The 17,311-nt window shown below is 35.5% G+C and overlaps 1 long non-coding RNA gene across 1 annotated transcript in view; it reads left to right on the top strand.

Moving 5' to 3' along the window:
• LOC116420630 overlaps positions 1-16,700 on the top strand; it is a 148,473-nt gene extending 131,773 nt beyond the window's left edge. The window contains exon 3 of the long non-coding RNA XR_004231007.1: positions 15,072-16,700. This is a non-coding gene — a long non-coding RNA (uncharacterized LOC116420630). The remainder of the gene's footprint in view (positions 1-15,071) is intronic.
• Positions 16,701-17,311: the final 611 nt, after the last annotated feature.

Genomic DNA, 17,311 nt, shown 5'->3' with positions numbered 1-17,311 from the left:
CTTTAGTATAAAATATGCTCTAGTTCATCTAGACCTATGATATACCTTTACATTTCCCATTAGGTCATTTGCAATCTTATTTCTTTAGTGTAATGTACATGATTACCTTAGTATAGCATCAACAGAAGAATACAAATATTTAAAAGATAGATTTTTATATCAAGGAGCATTTTGGGAGCATTAGAAACCCACTTCAGTTTCCTGTGTGCCATCTACTCCACTGTTTTCCTCCTTTTCAATTCTAGGACCATTTCACTGTCCCTACAACAATTTTTGATATATAGGACCACAGAACTAACTTTATTCAGCAATCCTCTTAGTTGCTATTATCAAGAGATGTACAACATTGTAGTCCTCAAAATGTTTCTATTTGTAGATACCATTGTTCTGATTGTATCAAGTCCCAAAATACTATTGAGCCTCTTCAATTAGATGCACAGCCACTCAAAAGACACCTTAAAAATCCAAAAAATTAAAAAAATGAAATTACCAAAAATGTTTGTTCCAGACTATGTATGACATGTAGTTGTATGGGGAGCCATAGTTCACAGTGCCTGAGTTAGTCTCAACCCCTCTCTTGGACAAATGTGGTAACTGGCAAGTTTGAATGACTTGTATCTGCCAACATCATAATTGTTTTTGTTAATTTTTTAGGTTTAACTTTGAATTTTTTCAATTGAGGAAGAGTCATGGGATGAGCCAGTATTGGAATTAGGAATCAGTGGTAGTGGGGAGCAGCACAGAAGATTGTATTATCAGGGTAAACCAGTGCAATGAAGGCAAAGAGGAGTTCCATCTACAGGGATAGTTGCAGCAGGAGATGGAATGGTCTCTTCCTCAGAAAGGCCAGTCTGTGCTACCTAGATGGCTGTAGCTGGAAGGAAAACGTTTGAGGCAGGGGATGCCATGATGCCGGGATCCCCTAGAATGGATCATGAGAGGAAATAGAGTCCTATTGTACCGAATAGGTCAAAATAGTAACAAGTGGAAATGGCAGTGTCTGCAAGGTGTGGGAATGGTTAATTATATACTGCAGTAAGGGATTAAAAATGCTCTCCTGAAAATCTATGCCCTGGAACAAAGTTTTTATGGCTATACCTCAGTTATTGTTCCTTAAAATTTTTGTGCTCTAATCACATCTGAGGCCAGATATGTACTAGACTGAAATGCAAGTTGCAGATTTGGAAAGAGTGAATCAGAGACAATTAATATTGAAAACAATCCCCTCTGCCCCCCCCCCTTTTTTTTAACTAAATATAAACACATGCTATGCAAAGATAGATGAATATTCGGCAAGAATATAATGGTTTAGTTCTCAGGATTCCTACTCATTGAGAGATATCCAGATAATAACATTATACAGGAATAAATTGTTAAATCCAAAGAGCTATTCTCTTTTCTTCATATTGGTTACATAAAAATCTCCTGAAAGAAGGCTTTGGTATATTTAGCCCATCCCATTTTGGGGTTTCAAAACTGAAGGCTCTGCACTCATTTAAAATCTTTAACAACATGTAATCTAATCATCCCCTGGGGCCCAGGGCCAGCCCAGAACAAATAACACCTGAGATACCACAATATTTTCTTGGAATGCCTAATTCTACAGTCTGCTTCCTAGGAGTGATTTGTAGTTAAAACAAGCGTCCTTAATGTGGTTTTTATCCTCTTTTTTCCTAGTTGTAGCAACAAAAAACTCCATAAGGCCCTCCCAACTTAACTAAATCCTGATATCGAGCTATCCTTTTATAGTGTTGCCTGCCTTTTAACCAAGTAAAATATGAGGACACAATTATCTTAGAAAAAACTATACTTATTTATAACCTGCCAATAACCAAAGATTCTGCTTTGCCTAAGATTGCTCTGACTACCTTTATTCCCTCCCATAAAATTTATTGGTTTCCCATTCCTTCAGACTCCCGAGTATAAAGCAACAACTTTCCTTCCAACATCTACCCTTAAAGACAGTTTGCCTATTTATCATTTATTCAGTGTGATAAGAAAAAGCAATGGTGACTGAAGCCAAGTCAGGTAGGTGACGTGTTCAATTCCATATAGCAAATTTACTTTCCTGACTACAAATTACTTATGGAGTATATTTTGCAAAGGGCTGAATTTGCAACTTATATATATATATATATATATATATATATATATCTGTAAATTCAGTATTAAGGGAGAAAATGCTGTTACTATTCTGTATTTTTTGAGATCCTAAACTCCCTTTATGAGATTTTTTTTCCAGAAAAAAAAGGACTGTGTAATTTAATAAGGAAAGTGTGGTGAAAAGGAGTAAAAATAAGGAAGAATAGTGAGTAGAAAGAAAAAGCCAAAAGTCACACCATATTATTCTCCATACTCACATCAGGTCCCTGATATTGAAGAAACAGATAGTGGAATGGCATAAGGATAGCATTTCTTCATTCCTCTGATTTAATTAAATGCATTTTCACTTAAAGTGGATAACAATGTTAGATCTTAATGGGATTAACCTAACTGAAATTTATTTGGCTTTGCTTTGACAGTCAAGATTATGGATTGCTCAAGTTCTATTTTGAGACTGCAGTTACCGATTCTGTAATTATAGCTGCACACTAGTCATAATGCCGCTTCACCTAAGACACAGCTAGAGTTATCAAACAAAGCTTGTTTGTGGTATGACTGCAGAAATGTGATTTGGAATATTGGTACAACCTGAGTGCATCTTCTTTTAATTTATTTCTCCCTCATCCATTTGGACACTAAATCTTGGTCTGAAAGAAAAGTGATAAATTCTCCATCAAATTAAAGGTTTGCACAGAGACAATCAGTGCTTGTGATTGAAGCATCAGTGTGGGTTTTTATTTGGTTCTGGATTGTCTGGATAGCTCACTCTATAATCCAAATTCTCTAGCTAATTGCCAACCTCTCCCTTCATTCAGTCTTAGTTTAAATGGCTTGATACTTTTACCTTAAAATAAATATCTTCTTTAACCCATGAATTTCGAATATGAAGAAGCTAAAGTTTGATAACTTAAAGCAAACAATCAATAAACATTTCTTAATCACTTCTAATGTGCCAGGCACTGTGCTAGGTTCTGGTAATCCAACTATAAAAGCAAAACAATCCTTACCCTAGTGTTTCTGTGTAACTTTTAAGAAATTATATTATAGCTTTTTATTTACAAGATATATGCATGGGTAATTTTTCAGCATTGATAATTGCAAAACCTTTCCTTCCAACTTTTCCCTTCCTTCCCCCCACCCCTTCCCCCAGATGGCAGGTTGACCAATACATGTTAAATATGTTGAAGTATATGTTAAATACAAAATATGTATACATATCCAAGCAGTTATTTTGCTGTACAAAAAGAATCGGACTTTGAAATAGTGTACAATTAGCCTGTGAAGGAAATCAAAAATCCAGGCGGACAAAAATAGGGGGATTGGGAATTCTATGTAATGGTTCATAGTAATCTCCCAGAGTTCTTTCCCTGGGTGTAGCTGGTTCTAAATGCGCACACTGCTCTATTGGAACTGATTTAGATCCTCTCATTGTTGAAGAGGCCAGGTCCATCAGACTTGATCATCACATAATATTGTTGTTGAAGTATATAATAATCTCCTGGTCCTCTCATTTCACTCAGCATCAGTTCATGTAAGTCTCTCCAGGCCTTTCTGAAATGATCCTGCTGGTCATTTCTTACAGAACAATTATATTCCATAATATTCATATACCACAATTTATTCAACCATTCTCCAACTGATGGGCATCCACTCAGTTTGCAGTTTCTGGCCACTACAAACAGGACTGCCACAAACATTTTGGCACATACAGCTCCCTTTCCCTTCTTTAAAATCTCTTTGGGATATAAGCCCAGTAGTAACACTGCTGGATCAAAGGGTATGCACAGTTTGATAACTTTTTGAGCATAGTTCCAAATTGTTCTCCAGAATGGCTGGATGTATCTGTGTGACTTTTTAAAAATTTCAGTAAGGATAGCAGTGTTTGCATTTTGGGAGTAATATACCTGGAAATCTTTCACTTAAGTCCTTTGATGCCTCATATTGGCATAGAAGTAGGCCTGGGTGCTTCAAATTGTTCCATCAAAATAGAAAATCTAAGACCTGTTACTAAACTGGTAAAGTTTCCAATATAGTTCTGGCAACAAACTGCCTAGATTCATCACACTCCAATCTAGATACATGGAGACAATGATCTTTAATATCGACCATGGGATTGTGAAGTTTTCATTCATAATAATTCATGTGTTCCATCTACCAAGGCATACATAAGTTACTGTGCATTGGCAGAAGGAGTACAATACATAGGTTAAAAAAAAATTAAAATCCACCCAAACAAACTATAACTTCTTGAGGACTAAGCAAACAAACTATAACTCCTTGAGGCATTAAAGTATAATTGGCTTTAGTATGACAACACCTGTTGTTGAGGACCTGGTTTTTAACTGTCACACAAGTAGTTGGCAATTTGAAAAGCTTCTAAAATCATTCCATATCATGATATGACGTGACCTAATTTAACCAGTAATCTCATTAAAACTTTTCTTTTAATTGAATCTCTGTGGCCACTCATTGCCCCAGTTTTACTATTGATCAACATGGAAAGTCTATTCTGGCTCTCTTTGCAATCTGGGACTCTCTGTCTATCCATAAGCATCCTGGTTATCCTCCATTCTCCTAGAAGCTCACCATATTAATGCTAACTGGTATGCATGACAGATTGGTTTTATTTGTGTGATATGTGTAATTAATATGTATGTGCATAATATATATAATTCTGAAATTTAATTGATGTACCAACATCATCTTCCCCCAGAATGGGGGTGAGGCGGGTAGAGAGATTTGGGGCAGATGGAGTGGGAGTAGAAATGAACGGTATTTACTAAGTTCCTCTTACAGTCCAGAATCTATGCTAAGTGGTTTTATAAATCTTATGGCATATACCACTATGTGTACTATCTTATGTGGGAAAAGTTTTAGAAGTGATTTGTTAATATTAGGAATTTTGAAAGTATTTTTTCTCAAAAATATTGATGTAAGATACCAAGGAAACTCTGAAACAAGGTAGTACCAGTGCCAGGAATGTCAGTTTTGAAAGGCAAGAATCCACATTGCAATCCCAGCTCTTCTATTTACAATTTTGTGAGCTTGGAAAAATCACTTTGGATCTTTGGGCCTCAGTCTCATCATCTTAAATATGATGAGGAGGTTGGGTTAGATGGTCCCAAAAGTCTCTTCCAGCTCTAACTCTTTGGTTTTATAAGTTCTCTCCATGAAAACACTATACCAGCATTGAATCCCATTGGAAATCTAGGATTTGGATTGCTTTTCCAATTCAAAAAGAGTTCATTTTCATCATATTGAAAAGTAACTCCAGAAAAATTTTAGACCTTTGAATAATCTCTCTTACTCACCTATTCTAGAATAAGAAGGGTATGAATGAAAAGGGAACAAACATTTATATAGTACCCACTGTGTGCTAACTGTGCTAAGTAATCACTTTACAAATATATTTCATTCTTATGACAGCTTAATGCAAGCATGGTATGATCAAATAATATATTCAACATTAACTCTAAAACATTTTGGTGGCTTTTTTAGTCATTAAATGTCTTTGTGGCTATAATTTGTCATAAATAATTTTAACCTTAGCCTTAAGAAACCTTGGGAACTTTTTTCTTTATTCTGCCATCTTGGTTTTCCTTAAACAAGGACTTTATTTCAGAACTAGCTATGTGTGTCTGTTTTATTTAAAAGCAAACCTTGTTTTTTAATGTGCCCAAAATAGTCCTAGCCATGAAACAGATGTTCTATAAATGTTTTATGAATGGATTAATGAATAAATGTTAGATAAAGCATTTATTAAGCACTTACTATATGCTAGGAACTCTGGTCAACAGTGTAGATATAAACACAAGCAAATGAGAATAGATCTTGACCTTAACAAGCAGCAGCTTACACTTTAATCAGGAGATAATACAAAGAGAGGAAATGGAATGGGGTGTGTGGTTTAGAAATATGATTGATTCTTACTGAAATATAGTTGAAAAGATTAAAGCCTACCTATCAGAGCCTGGTGTTCCAATGCAGTCCCAGAATGCAAGTAACATGGTAAAAAGGTCAAAGAATTACATATCTATCAACCTTTCTATGGCTTTTTCTCTGTATATACTTAATTTGCATCTTCTCTAAGATTTTTTTTAACAAGTAAGATTTTTCTTTCTTTCAACTAAAGACTGAATTCTTTGCTAACTATTGAGGTATAAAGACCACCCTCCTCCAAGACAAAAAAACAAAAACCCCAAAAGGCCCTGACTTCTAGAAGCTTATATTCTATTGTGGGGAAATCATACATTTGTGGAAATTTAAATGCAAGATATGCACAAACCAGACACAAAGTAAAGTAAGATAAGAGTACTAGTGAATGGGAGAGATCAGAATAGAAGTTCAACGTCTGGTCTCATCTGAGCTAAGAAAGTCAGAGATTTCATCTATCAGAGATGAAAAGATAGTAAATTCTAGACTTATGATGGAGAGATAGAATGTCAAGTATGGGAAGGGAAGTTTAGTGAGGTTGTAAGAATATCACATAATAAGTCTGGAAAGGCAAACTAGAAGTGTGAAGACTGAAAAACAAACAGAGAAGTTTCTCTTTTATCTCAAAAGCTAGAGAAACCCATGGGACATCAATGAACCAAGTAATAACATGGTCAGAATTTGCTTTAAGAATATAATTTTGTCATCTGAGAGATGATGAACTGAGAGGAGGAAGAGTCTCAAGGCAAGGAGACTAGTTTAAGAAACTGTTGCCTTCCAAGTAAGAGAACCTTAACCTGGGGAGATGTCTATTTGAGTGGAGAGATAGGAATGAATTTGAGATAATTTGATTATAATTGACATAGCAACTGATTACACTTGGGAGGTGGAGAAATAGAGACAAGGATAACTTCAGATTTGTGGACTTGGGTTATCAGCAGAATTACAGTGTCCTTCATAAGAATTAGGGAAGTCAGGAGAAGGAGGAATACTTTGGAGAAAAGAGAATGAGTTCTGTTTTGAACAAATTAAAAAGAAGCTTTTGGAGTCATACATTGGATTGTTGATGATTTTAGATTTTATTTTTTTAAATGACAGAGTTGCTCTAGCCTTGTTTGTAAGTCATTGTAAAGAACTTGGTGGAGAGATTGAAAACCTGGTTTAGTTAGATAAATGTGGTTAAAAAGACAAGCTTACAGTGGTGATAGGAAGAAATGGAATTGAGAGGCCAAGAAGAGAAGTTGCATATTGCAAGAAAAGCCACTTCTTCTAAGACTGGCACAAAAGAAGAGAGAATGGAAAGCAAAAAGAAGTGATTTGAGGTGGGAAGTTGGAAATGAATTAATATTTAGTTCATGGGCTACTCTCTTAGGCAACTGGTAACAAGAACAATCATTTATTAAGCATCTACTCTGTTCTGGTCCCACTGTGCTAAGGAAAAAGAATGGCAATACTAGTAAAAAGTTTACATTCTAATGGAGAAGTGTGGTCCCATGTGCACAGTATACATTTGGCACATGCCCAGTGTTTTTGTTACATAAGGGTATGAAGGTATAAAAAAGGGAAAATCCTTGAAATAAACAGACTCCATTTTCCCACCCTCCTCAGGAGTCCCACTTCATCACTTCTTCACTAGAAAGCAGGATATTTTAATCACCCTGGTGTGGGGGCTCGAGAAAGCAATGGTACATTTTGTCATCCCAACTTGGAGGCTCTAGAAAGGAGGATACAACAAAGAAGATAATACATAAAATAGAATTTACAAGGGATGTAGATGAGGAAAGGTTTGGAGAAATAGATTAGGGATTCATGGTTAAAAACTGGGTTTAGAGGGAGAATGGCTGATTTAGATACTTTCACAAAATGGAAGTTTCAGGAAACACTCAACACTTAGAGTAGAAAGTCAGGGTGGTGGAAGCATCTCCACACTGAGAAGAGTACTGAATGTGGAGGAGAAGACCAGAGAGTCAGGAATGGGGCCAGCAGGGTTGATCGGAGTACTTCTTCAAAGTGGAGGTTTCTGAAGGACCCCAACAATTACAGGTTGGGGCAACAGGATGGAGAGATTTTCCAGGATGAGTGAAGAAAGGGTGTGTGTGTGTGTGTGTGTGTGTGTGTGTGTACGTACATCCATGCATGCATGCATGTCTGCATACTTAATCTTTTACAGGCAGTTCTGGGGTCATACCGTGTTCCCCAAAAGTAAGGAAATAACTTGATAGCTCAATGCCAAGTTATAGCAAGTTAACTTTGAGGCAGTGCCCCTTATTTCACCTTCATGGGCAAAAGCATTCCACAGGAAAAGCCAACCAACTATATACTCAGACATTTCTTATTAGAATTTAATATATTTTTATAAAGGGTGTTACTTCTCCTTGTGAATTCATTTTTGGGAATGCCTTGCCAGTAGCCTGTAGTAGCCTTACTCAAACACTTGGGCTTTAAATCAACTTACCATTTATACTTGAGAGGCATTGATTAGTTTAAGATATTTTCTTTGAATTTCAAATTTACATATAAACATTTTGTTTTTGCTAAGCTCTGGTCTTTACATTTCTAAGAAGGACATTTGAGATTTTCAAAAGAGGGCCTATATAAATAGCTTCATAGTTCAAAAGAGCAGTGAACTAGATGCCAAGATATCTAGATTTTACTTCCAACTTTGTAGCAAACCTGCTTTGTTATTTAGGAAAAGTTTCTAAATTTCTCAGTTTCTTTAATAGTCAAATGGAAATAACTGAGTAGTAGCATAGTAGAGTGGAAAATGTGGCTAAACAGATTATGGTATATAAATGTAATGGAATATTGCTGCCCCATAAGAAATGATGAAATGGACAGTTTCTAAATAAACTTGAAAGATCTAAATGAACTGATGCAGAGTGAAGTGAGCAGAGCCAGGCCGACAATTTATATAATGGCAACATTAGAAAGAATAACAAGTTTGAAAAATGAAACTGATAAACCCTGATTACTGGGGATCAGCAATATAGCACACTCTCTCTGAAAGACAGATGATGGACCAAAACATAAAATAAGTGATATAATTTTGGATATGGCAAATGAACAAATTTATTTTACTTGGGCATGCATATGCAAAGGTTTTCTTTTTCTTTGTTGTTGTAATAGAGAGTAGGAAAGAGTAAAAGTAATATTTGTTAATAAACAAAAAAGGATATTATTCTTAGAAGATCTATTTTTGGTTCTTAACCCTGAGATTTTGAACAAGTTTTCTGATCTATAAAATAAGAAGATTGCATTATATGATCTTTTCCATCCTTAACTTTGACTTGAATACGCATCTTGCTAGATTGTCTTGAGAGTCAAATGGGATAATATGGAAAAAAAATTTCGAAAGGTATCATAAAAATGTAAGTTTTTTTTATATAAATAAAAGCTGCCTGAAGATTTTGGCAATGTAGAGATCCAGTTTTGATCATATTCGCCCAAAGTGTGTCTTTGAATTCCCTAAGATGGGATTTGCTTCAGACCCCAATGCAAAACTTTTCAAGGGCTCCTTTCTCTATCTGCCCTTCTGGGCTGTGCTCCTTTGGGAACTAATGTTCTTATTATTAGTTTTAGGGGACTTGATGGGGATTCTTAGTTAATATATACTATAGGCTCAAACATGGTAGTATACACTAGGGAAATTCATTAAATAATTACTCAGCTCTTAGATTTTCTTTGCCTCTAGAAGAGAAACCAGAAATTGAGTTTTGCATAGGTAAATTCATTCCAATCTATTGTTATTAAATCTCTCGTACTGGGATTTGAATAACCACAAGCCAAGTATATAACAAATTGATATGTGAGTGCCTGAACATGTTTGCTAACCTCTGTTCACTCCAAATGACTTTGTAATGCTGATATTTTTGGAACTACTATAAGTAAAATGAAAATTAAAAAGAGGTAGAAAGGATGAGTGAAAAAGTAGCCAAATTATAGCTGTTTTGTAAAAGCAGCAGATAATGTCAGAGGGGTTGTGAGATCTATAATTTCTTTCTTTTGGAGGAGGATGGGGGAAAGGAGTAGGAGGAAGTCTTTTAGCTCATTTTTGTAAGTTGGGTGCACAAGATACCAATCAGTAACTGATGGATTCCTATTTTATTTTGTTTGTTATTGGATCATTCACTTTGTTATGCTTTTAATCTTCTGTCTATCCCTGGCCAAGTAAGAATTTAGCTATTTAGTTTGGGAGTCTCTGTTTCTTTTTGTGTAAAAAGGAAATTAAATCCCCCTTTCTCTCTGAAAAGGAAAACCATGGCCACATTAAATTAAATTAGTCAGATATCAACTATAGTGTGCCCACTATTAAAAACAATTCAGCTAGACTAGAACTTTGAAGGCAGAAATCACTTTACTGATGTTTTGCAATGTCCATCGTGGTGCTGACCTCATTATAGTGTTTCATAATTACTGAATGAATTAAAAATAGATATGAAAATCTGACATCACAAAAGAGCTCAATTAAATGTTAGATACATAGATAGATAAAGCATTTATTAAATTTTACTAGGTGGTGAGAATTAATTATTTATAGGTTGTAGTGCAGGAAAAAATCTTAGAGATCATCTCTTTCCCTGCAGCCATTTGCAAATTAGGAATTTGAGGCCAAGAGAGGCAAAACAACCTACCCAAGATTAAATTGGTATTATATGTCATATATGATTCAAACCCAGATCTTTTGACTTCACATCTAGTACTCTCATTTTACAAAAGAGATTATTTGTATAGACTATGGTCCAGGGCCCCACAATCTACTCAGCTCACATGGACTAGATTCAATGTCTTTCTTTGGCTTATTGCCGCCACTGGAGTTTACTCTTGCAAAAATCTCTAAATATAACTTAGGTTTAGCCTCCTGTCTAGATTTCCACAGATTGTTGCTCAAGGTACCAAAATTAAGATAGCCTCTATTTTACTCTATTTGAAAATACCAAAGATAGAAAGGACTCTTTCTAGTCCATATGCAGATCTCAAAATCACACAGAGCACTCTTTGCATCTTTTTTCTTAGTAAGAACTGAATTTGGAATTATGCTCAATATTTTGGCATATTTCTAATTCCCCCAAAGGGTCCAACACATATCCTCTCAAACTCATAGTACTCATGTGATTTGAATTTCTCCTAGGAAGCAAATTTACTCATGAGCTGCTGGATGGGAAATCCCTTTCCTATTGGATTTGTGCTGTTTGAACAATTCACTGAAGTGTAAGTGTGTGTGTGTGTGTGTGTGTGTGTGTGTGTGAGAGAGAGAGAGAGAGAGAGAGAGAGGGGAGGGAGGGAGGGAGGGAGAGAGAGAGAGAGAGAGATTAATTGGTGGTGGTGGTAGTGATTCTGATGGTGGTAATGGCAAGGTTCCAGACAATTACTTGCCAATAATATGTCTAATCCTTACAGTTTCTCTGGCTATAGCACAGGGGTCATGTGGTTAATCCTCTTCTTTCTTCAAATGGGATGTTCCTCTGAAATTTTTTGCCTAAGAGCTCTCTCTCATCCGACCAGAAACCTAGATTTCAGAATTATATTAGTGAAGAATTCCCAATTATTGGGCCAAAAGGTCAGTCTATGACTCTGGATCTTGAAATTATCCAGAAAGAAGCCCCACAAGGCAGGTACTGCCTAAGAAATCTCCCTTCTTTTTAACATGGTTAGATTTGGGGATCATACTGCCTAAGAAACCAAACTCCAAAAAAAGTCCCTTGGGAGGATAAGATATAGGAACATTATCCATGAGTGCCTGTCTTGGGCCTAGTAAACAAGCAAATTGGCTTCTAAAGTTAGGTTCTTATTGCCCCGGAGGCTGCCATTTCTTAGGTTTGGGAAGTATATTCTTAGATTTCTGGTCTCAGATCTATGCTGAGAAAGCTGTGGGTAAACACTTTTTAATTCTTATATTTTTCTGATCAAAGGCAGCCATCACTTTTCCTTGGGGTATAACTTTTTTTTTTTTTTTTACCTTTTTTGTATCCTTCACAGTTAGCACAGTGCCTGGCACATACTTATTGATTTGCCTTAAATGGAGATGTTTAGGCAAAGCTTTCCCTTGCACATAGATAGCTCATAGACATGTTCCTGAACAGAGAAAAAGTGAATCAAGAAGTTTGAAATGCATAATGGTTCTGTTATCTTATTTTCATAGGCCTTTCGAGAGAAGTTATCTTCTCTAACTCCAGTCAATCCTCCCCAGAATCTTAGACAGTTATCTTGGGGAAAACCCCAGTCTGTGAAACCCAGTCAGGAACCAATCTTAACAAGGTACCAAATGGCACAACCCCACTTTCTGCAAGGACATGTTTTCTTGACTTCAAAGAGTTAGGCCATGTAAATTGAATAAACTGATTAGAAGTTCATCAGATTGATCAAGAAATTCTTCTTATTGGCAAAATAATAAATCTATACTTTTTTAAAAGTAGGAATTTTCAGTGCATTTTAAGTGTTTTCAAATTACTAGAGAGGGAAGGTACACATATAAAAGGGAATATCTTTCATAACTATTTAAAAGTTAAAAAGGGAGATTTATCATCTTTTTGTTCTCAGTGTAAATCAGTAGGAGATGATTTTATTGAAATTCTATTTAGACATAATTTGAATTAATAGCAGTGATTTTATATAACTTTTTAATTTTAAAATGTAAGATATGTAGAACGGGTAGTATTTTTTCTCAAATGACTGACGAGGGTACTGCAACACAAGGACTAAATAACTTAGTCAAGATCTCATGCAGTTAATTTGGGGTATGAGGACAAAAGTTTGCTTTCTGGTTTCTCACTGGTCTGTCTTTTCAGAGTTAAGATTTTGGAATTGAATACTTTCAAAATCAGATCATTAGATATTTATTGAATTCCTACTCTTGAGGGATTATGCTTTTGTCAGGATTAATACAACTGTATGCAGAATTTCACTATTTTGATTTTGATTTCTTGTGATTTTATCAGTAGAGGAATTCTTTGTGTGGAAGCTTCCTTCATCAATGAAGATCAGTCATTTGATCTGTTATATATCAGAAGTGAGACTTGAAGTAAGGTCTTCTTGACCTCAAGTAGCAAGTATTGACAAAACTGTTTCTTTTAAGAGAAGGAATTAATTTAAAATTGCCACTGAATTCACTGACAATGGTTAGTTATTTTAAAATTGTACTATTCTAAACAGTAAGCTGATCTTGCAGATAACCTACATTCAAGTCTTGCCTTTGATCCACAAGTCAAAGGCAAGCTAGATGGAGTGATGAATATATTGCTGAACTGAGAATTGAGAAGGTCTGAGTTCAGATCTTGTCACTGGCACTTAGCCGCAGTGTAACTTTAAGCATAATACTTCCTGATAGTTATTGGCAAATGAAGTTTCTTCACAGAGAAAGTTCCTTATACAGATAATCATAGGTCCAGACAAGGAAAAAGAAAAAAAAATCAACCTAGGCTGCCAAGATATTCAAACTTCCTGACAGAATTAGTTTTCCAGAAATCATGATTTTTTTTAAACAATGCAAAAACAATGGAATTACTTTCAGTTACCTACATTTTGGATGGCTGTGATGACCCTAATCATTACTTTAAACATGCATAAACAGTGTCAGTAATAAACAAGCTGTTATGAGAGAGACAGGTAGGAAAAGGAGGTTATTTCCACTGCTTTTAGTTTTTGTTAACAATAAGAGATAATTGAATGCAATCACCAGACATTGCCATTACAGTCACATCCTCTGAATGAATTGCATGGGGACCTGTGCTTAGCTCACTCTGTTTGTTTATTTAGGGTGAGACTGACAGTTGTGGTATCTGTGAGAAGGAACTGTATCACAGTGACAGAATGCAGAGTGCTCTTTCATGTGTTACAGATTGCTAGGAAATTGGATAGGACCTCCTGAGAAATTGTATCTCACACCTTCCCTGAAGACAATTTTGTGACATACATTAGGAAAAAACAGGGAGGGAGTGATGGGTAAAGGTTGAATTTACTCTAGGATGTATAGTGTCCTCTACACATACAGGCCTTTGGGCATATCAATGGACAATAGTACCTTTTTTATGTTCTAGAAAGCATCATATATCCTTGAAGGTCCCCCCTTCTTCTCACTTCAACACACACACACAAACACACACACACACACACCCCACGACCCACTAAAAAAAATCCTTTTTCTTCTATTAGCAAGTGTCTAAACACTATAGAAATATGTAGTGATTCAGAGATGAAATGGGAAGAAAAGGATCCCTGGAAAGAAAATGCAGTTTCAGGTGGCTGAAATCTTCCATTCCTCCAAGTCCCAGAGGATATTCTTAGGTAAATATCCCTTGTTGTTGGGTCAGGGCCACTAACTCTCAGCTGTTGTGTCTGTCTTCTAAGTGAGACAATCAGTTTTGCCTTTTGAGATCTTCATTAGTTAAAGTATGATAAATAGGCTTGGCACAAACTGAGCCAATATTAATTATTTGCCTTTCATGAGAAAAGGCATAACTGTGAAACATGGAACTCTTTCCCATTGGAAGAGAAAACAACTTCTGAGAGAAACATGTGTTTCATATTTAGTATTAATAAGTCATTTTCTCAAAAAATACATAATTTGAAAGTCATTCTTTCTTTTCCTGTGAGAACTGGAAACTTTTTTTCTCTTGATGTGAACTGCAATAAAAGTTCTTGGAGGCAAAAGAATAGAAGCCAGGAGTGGCTTTTATTTTGATGCAGTGTAAGGCTGTCATTCCAGGGTATGTCTGGAAAATGCATTGCTGTTTTCTGCTGTTGAATATTGTTTTTCCTGTGGGTCTCCTGTCCAAGGATGAAGTCATTCTCATGTCATCAGTATATCCTAAGTCTGTTTGGAAATCAAAACTACTGAAAAAATAGTAATTGATCAAATATGTACAGTATAGTAGTAAAGAAACAATCCGAAGTTTCTGCTGATAGTTATTACATCTCTTCAGCATTTGCTTAGATTGGTTATTTTGTTTCAAATTGTTAAAAAAATATATATTCTTTTGATATTTGTGATGTTGTGTTTTGCACAGTATGACATTTGCCCTTCTCTTTTAAATTCACAGGAATTAGCTAAATCTTATTTTACTGGGTGGCTGCTGAAGCATGATCACAAGACATCCAGAATGACTGATAAGTGCTTCTCAGGTAGGGAAAGAAATGATTGCCATTGTGGGTTATATTTTGTTGTACTTAAAAGTTTTTATGCCTGACTTTGTTTGATTTTCTGTCCAGATTAGCCTCTGTTAATAACAAAAGCCATGTCACATCATAAAAGGACTCACCTTTCACAGTATCAATTTTAAAAAATGTTGGCATCCTTATTTAAGTTAAGATGGCTTTTCCCTATTCACATGAGTCAATATTAGAGTAAGCACATTTTGAAGAATAAGGTTTAACTGAATGGAGCTGCAGAAAGTATTACAGATAGAGAACAATTATTGGGTTTCAATGTGACTGTGACAGAATGAAGCCTGTACTCAAACACTAAGGAAATAAATAAATATGGGGCAAAATGAAATGGTACTTCATTTGTTTTGATGTAAATTTGGGACTTCTGACACTCTAGATAATAAGCTTAAATCATAGTGACCCGCCCTCTCTTTATCATGAAATTCCTTTTCCTTCAATGAAGCTTATTGTAGAGTCCTCCAGTGAAAATCTGGACTATTGGATCCTTAGTTGGATGTTCAGAAATGTTGGCACTTGGATCTTTAACTTTAAAAACTCTCTTTCTGATCTCCTTATTCAAGGAGGGTAAGGTATGTGGGATGAAGAATATGTAGGTATACAGCTTGGATAATGTCTATTCTTGTACATCTATAAGGGAATCCTGCTAGCCTTCCCAAGGCTTATATCCAGAATAATTTAAGTTTGTGAACTCTTGGAGAAACACTTGGTTTTTCAGAATCTGCTTCTTGAAAGTGGGTGTTCCTTGTTTTTCTTCTTAGAAGGTGTGCATTGTGGTGTATTGTTTACTAGAAAACTGAGGTTTCTGTCTTGTGCAGGAGAGGAATGTTTCAGCAGCTTCCCTCTAATGCCAGACTACCTTTAAACATTATTTTTCCTTTTCTGTATAGTAGTGATAGGAATGATGTCACTTAAGATTTATTTCATCATTTGGGACATTGCTGAGATCTGGATACATTCATGTTGTACATGGGTTATTTATCAGAGATTCAAAATGAATTGAGAACTAGCTCTAAGAAGGCTAAATAGAGTTCTGTGAGTAGTTATCGTGATATCATAGCCTCATGGGTAACATTAGGAGAAGATGAATTAGGAAGGACTACTCATTTGTATTTATGTAAACCGAGGTCCAAGAGACATTTAAATTTAGTTTTGTGTATTGCTTCTGTTAGGGATTTCAGGAAGCATATCCCAGGATGATTTGAGGTTGCTGTTGGGAGGTAAAAGTTACTCAGCTTTTGGCCCACTGCCCTTGATTTTGATTGAACATCTGTAGTATTCTATGGTCTTGTTTATGGGACTAAATCATCACTGTGGTTCTAAGCTCTAGATGAAATGGAAGTGTCTGAATTCTCTGTAGGTTGATTTGTTCAAATGAAGTCTAGGAACCATGGTTTGCAAATCGAATATATAAATTTCCATTTCTGTTTAGTCAAATTATTATCCAATTTTCCAACTCCTGACCAAATTCTGTTTATTCTACTTTGACACATCATATATATATATACACACACACACACACACACACACACACACACACACACACACATATATATATATATCCTTCCTTCTTCTATCATTGTCATTACCATTATAGAGTCTTATCACTTCATTCCTGGACTGTTGCAAAGACTGATGATTGGTCAAGTCCAAGTTTGATCATATCACTCCCCTGTTCAATAAACTCCATTGTTTCCATTATCTCAAAATCATCTGGTTTTTAAAACCTTTTTTTAACCTAGTCTCTTCCTATTTCTCTAGATTTCTTACTTCCATCCATGTAGAAAACATGATTCAATAATCTTGGATTTCTTTCTAAAATGATAAAAACATTTCACCTCCTAAATGTGCTGTCCCTCATGCCTAGAATTTTATCCCTCCCTGCCTAGCTCACACAGCATCCCTAGCTACCTTTAAATCTTAAGTTTTTTACTTAAGTACTTAGCTACTACAAAAAGCCTTTTTTGCTTCCTTTTCATGCTTCTTCCTTTTGAGATCATCTCAAATTTGTCCTGAATATGTTTAGTTTGTACATTATTTTTCCTATTAGAATAAATATTATCCTATTTTATCCTCACCATAACCCTGGGAGGTAGGTGTATTATTATTTTCATTT

Source organism: Sarcophilus harrisii, chromosome 1 (genome assembly GCF_902635505.1).
Source record: "Sarcophilus harrisii chromosome 1, mSarHar1.11, whole genome shotgun sequence".
Classification (NCBI taxonomy): domain Eukaryota; kingdom Metazoa; phylum Chordata; class Mammalia; order Dasyuromorphia; family Dasyuridae; genus Sarcophilus; species Sarcophilus harrisii.
This window is presented reverse-complemented; position numbering and strand designations above follow the sequence as displayed.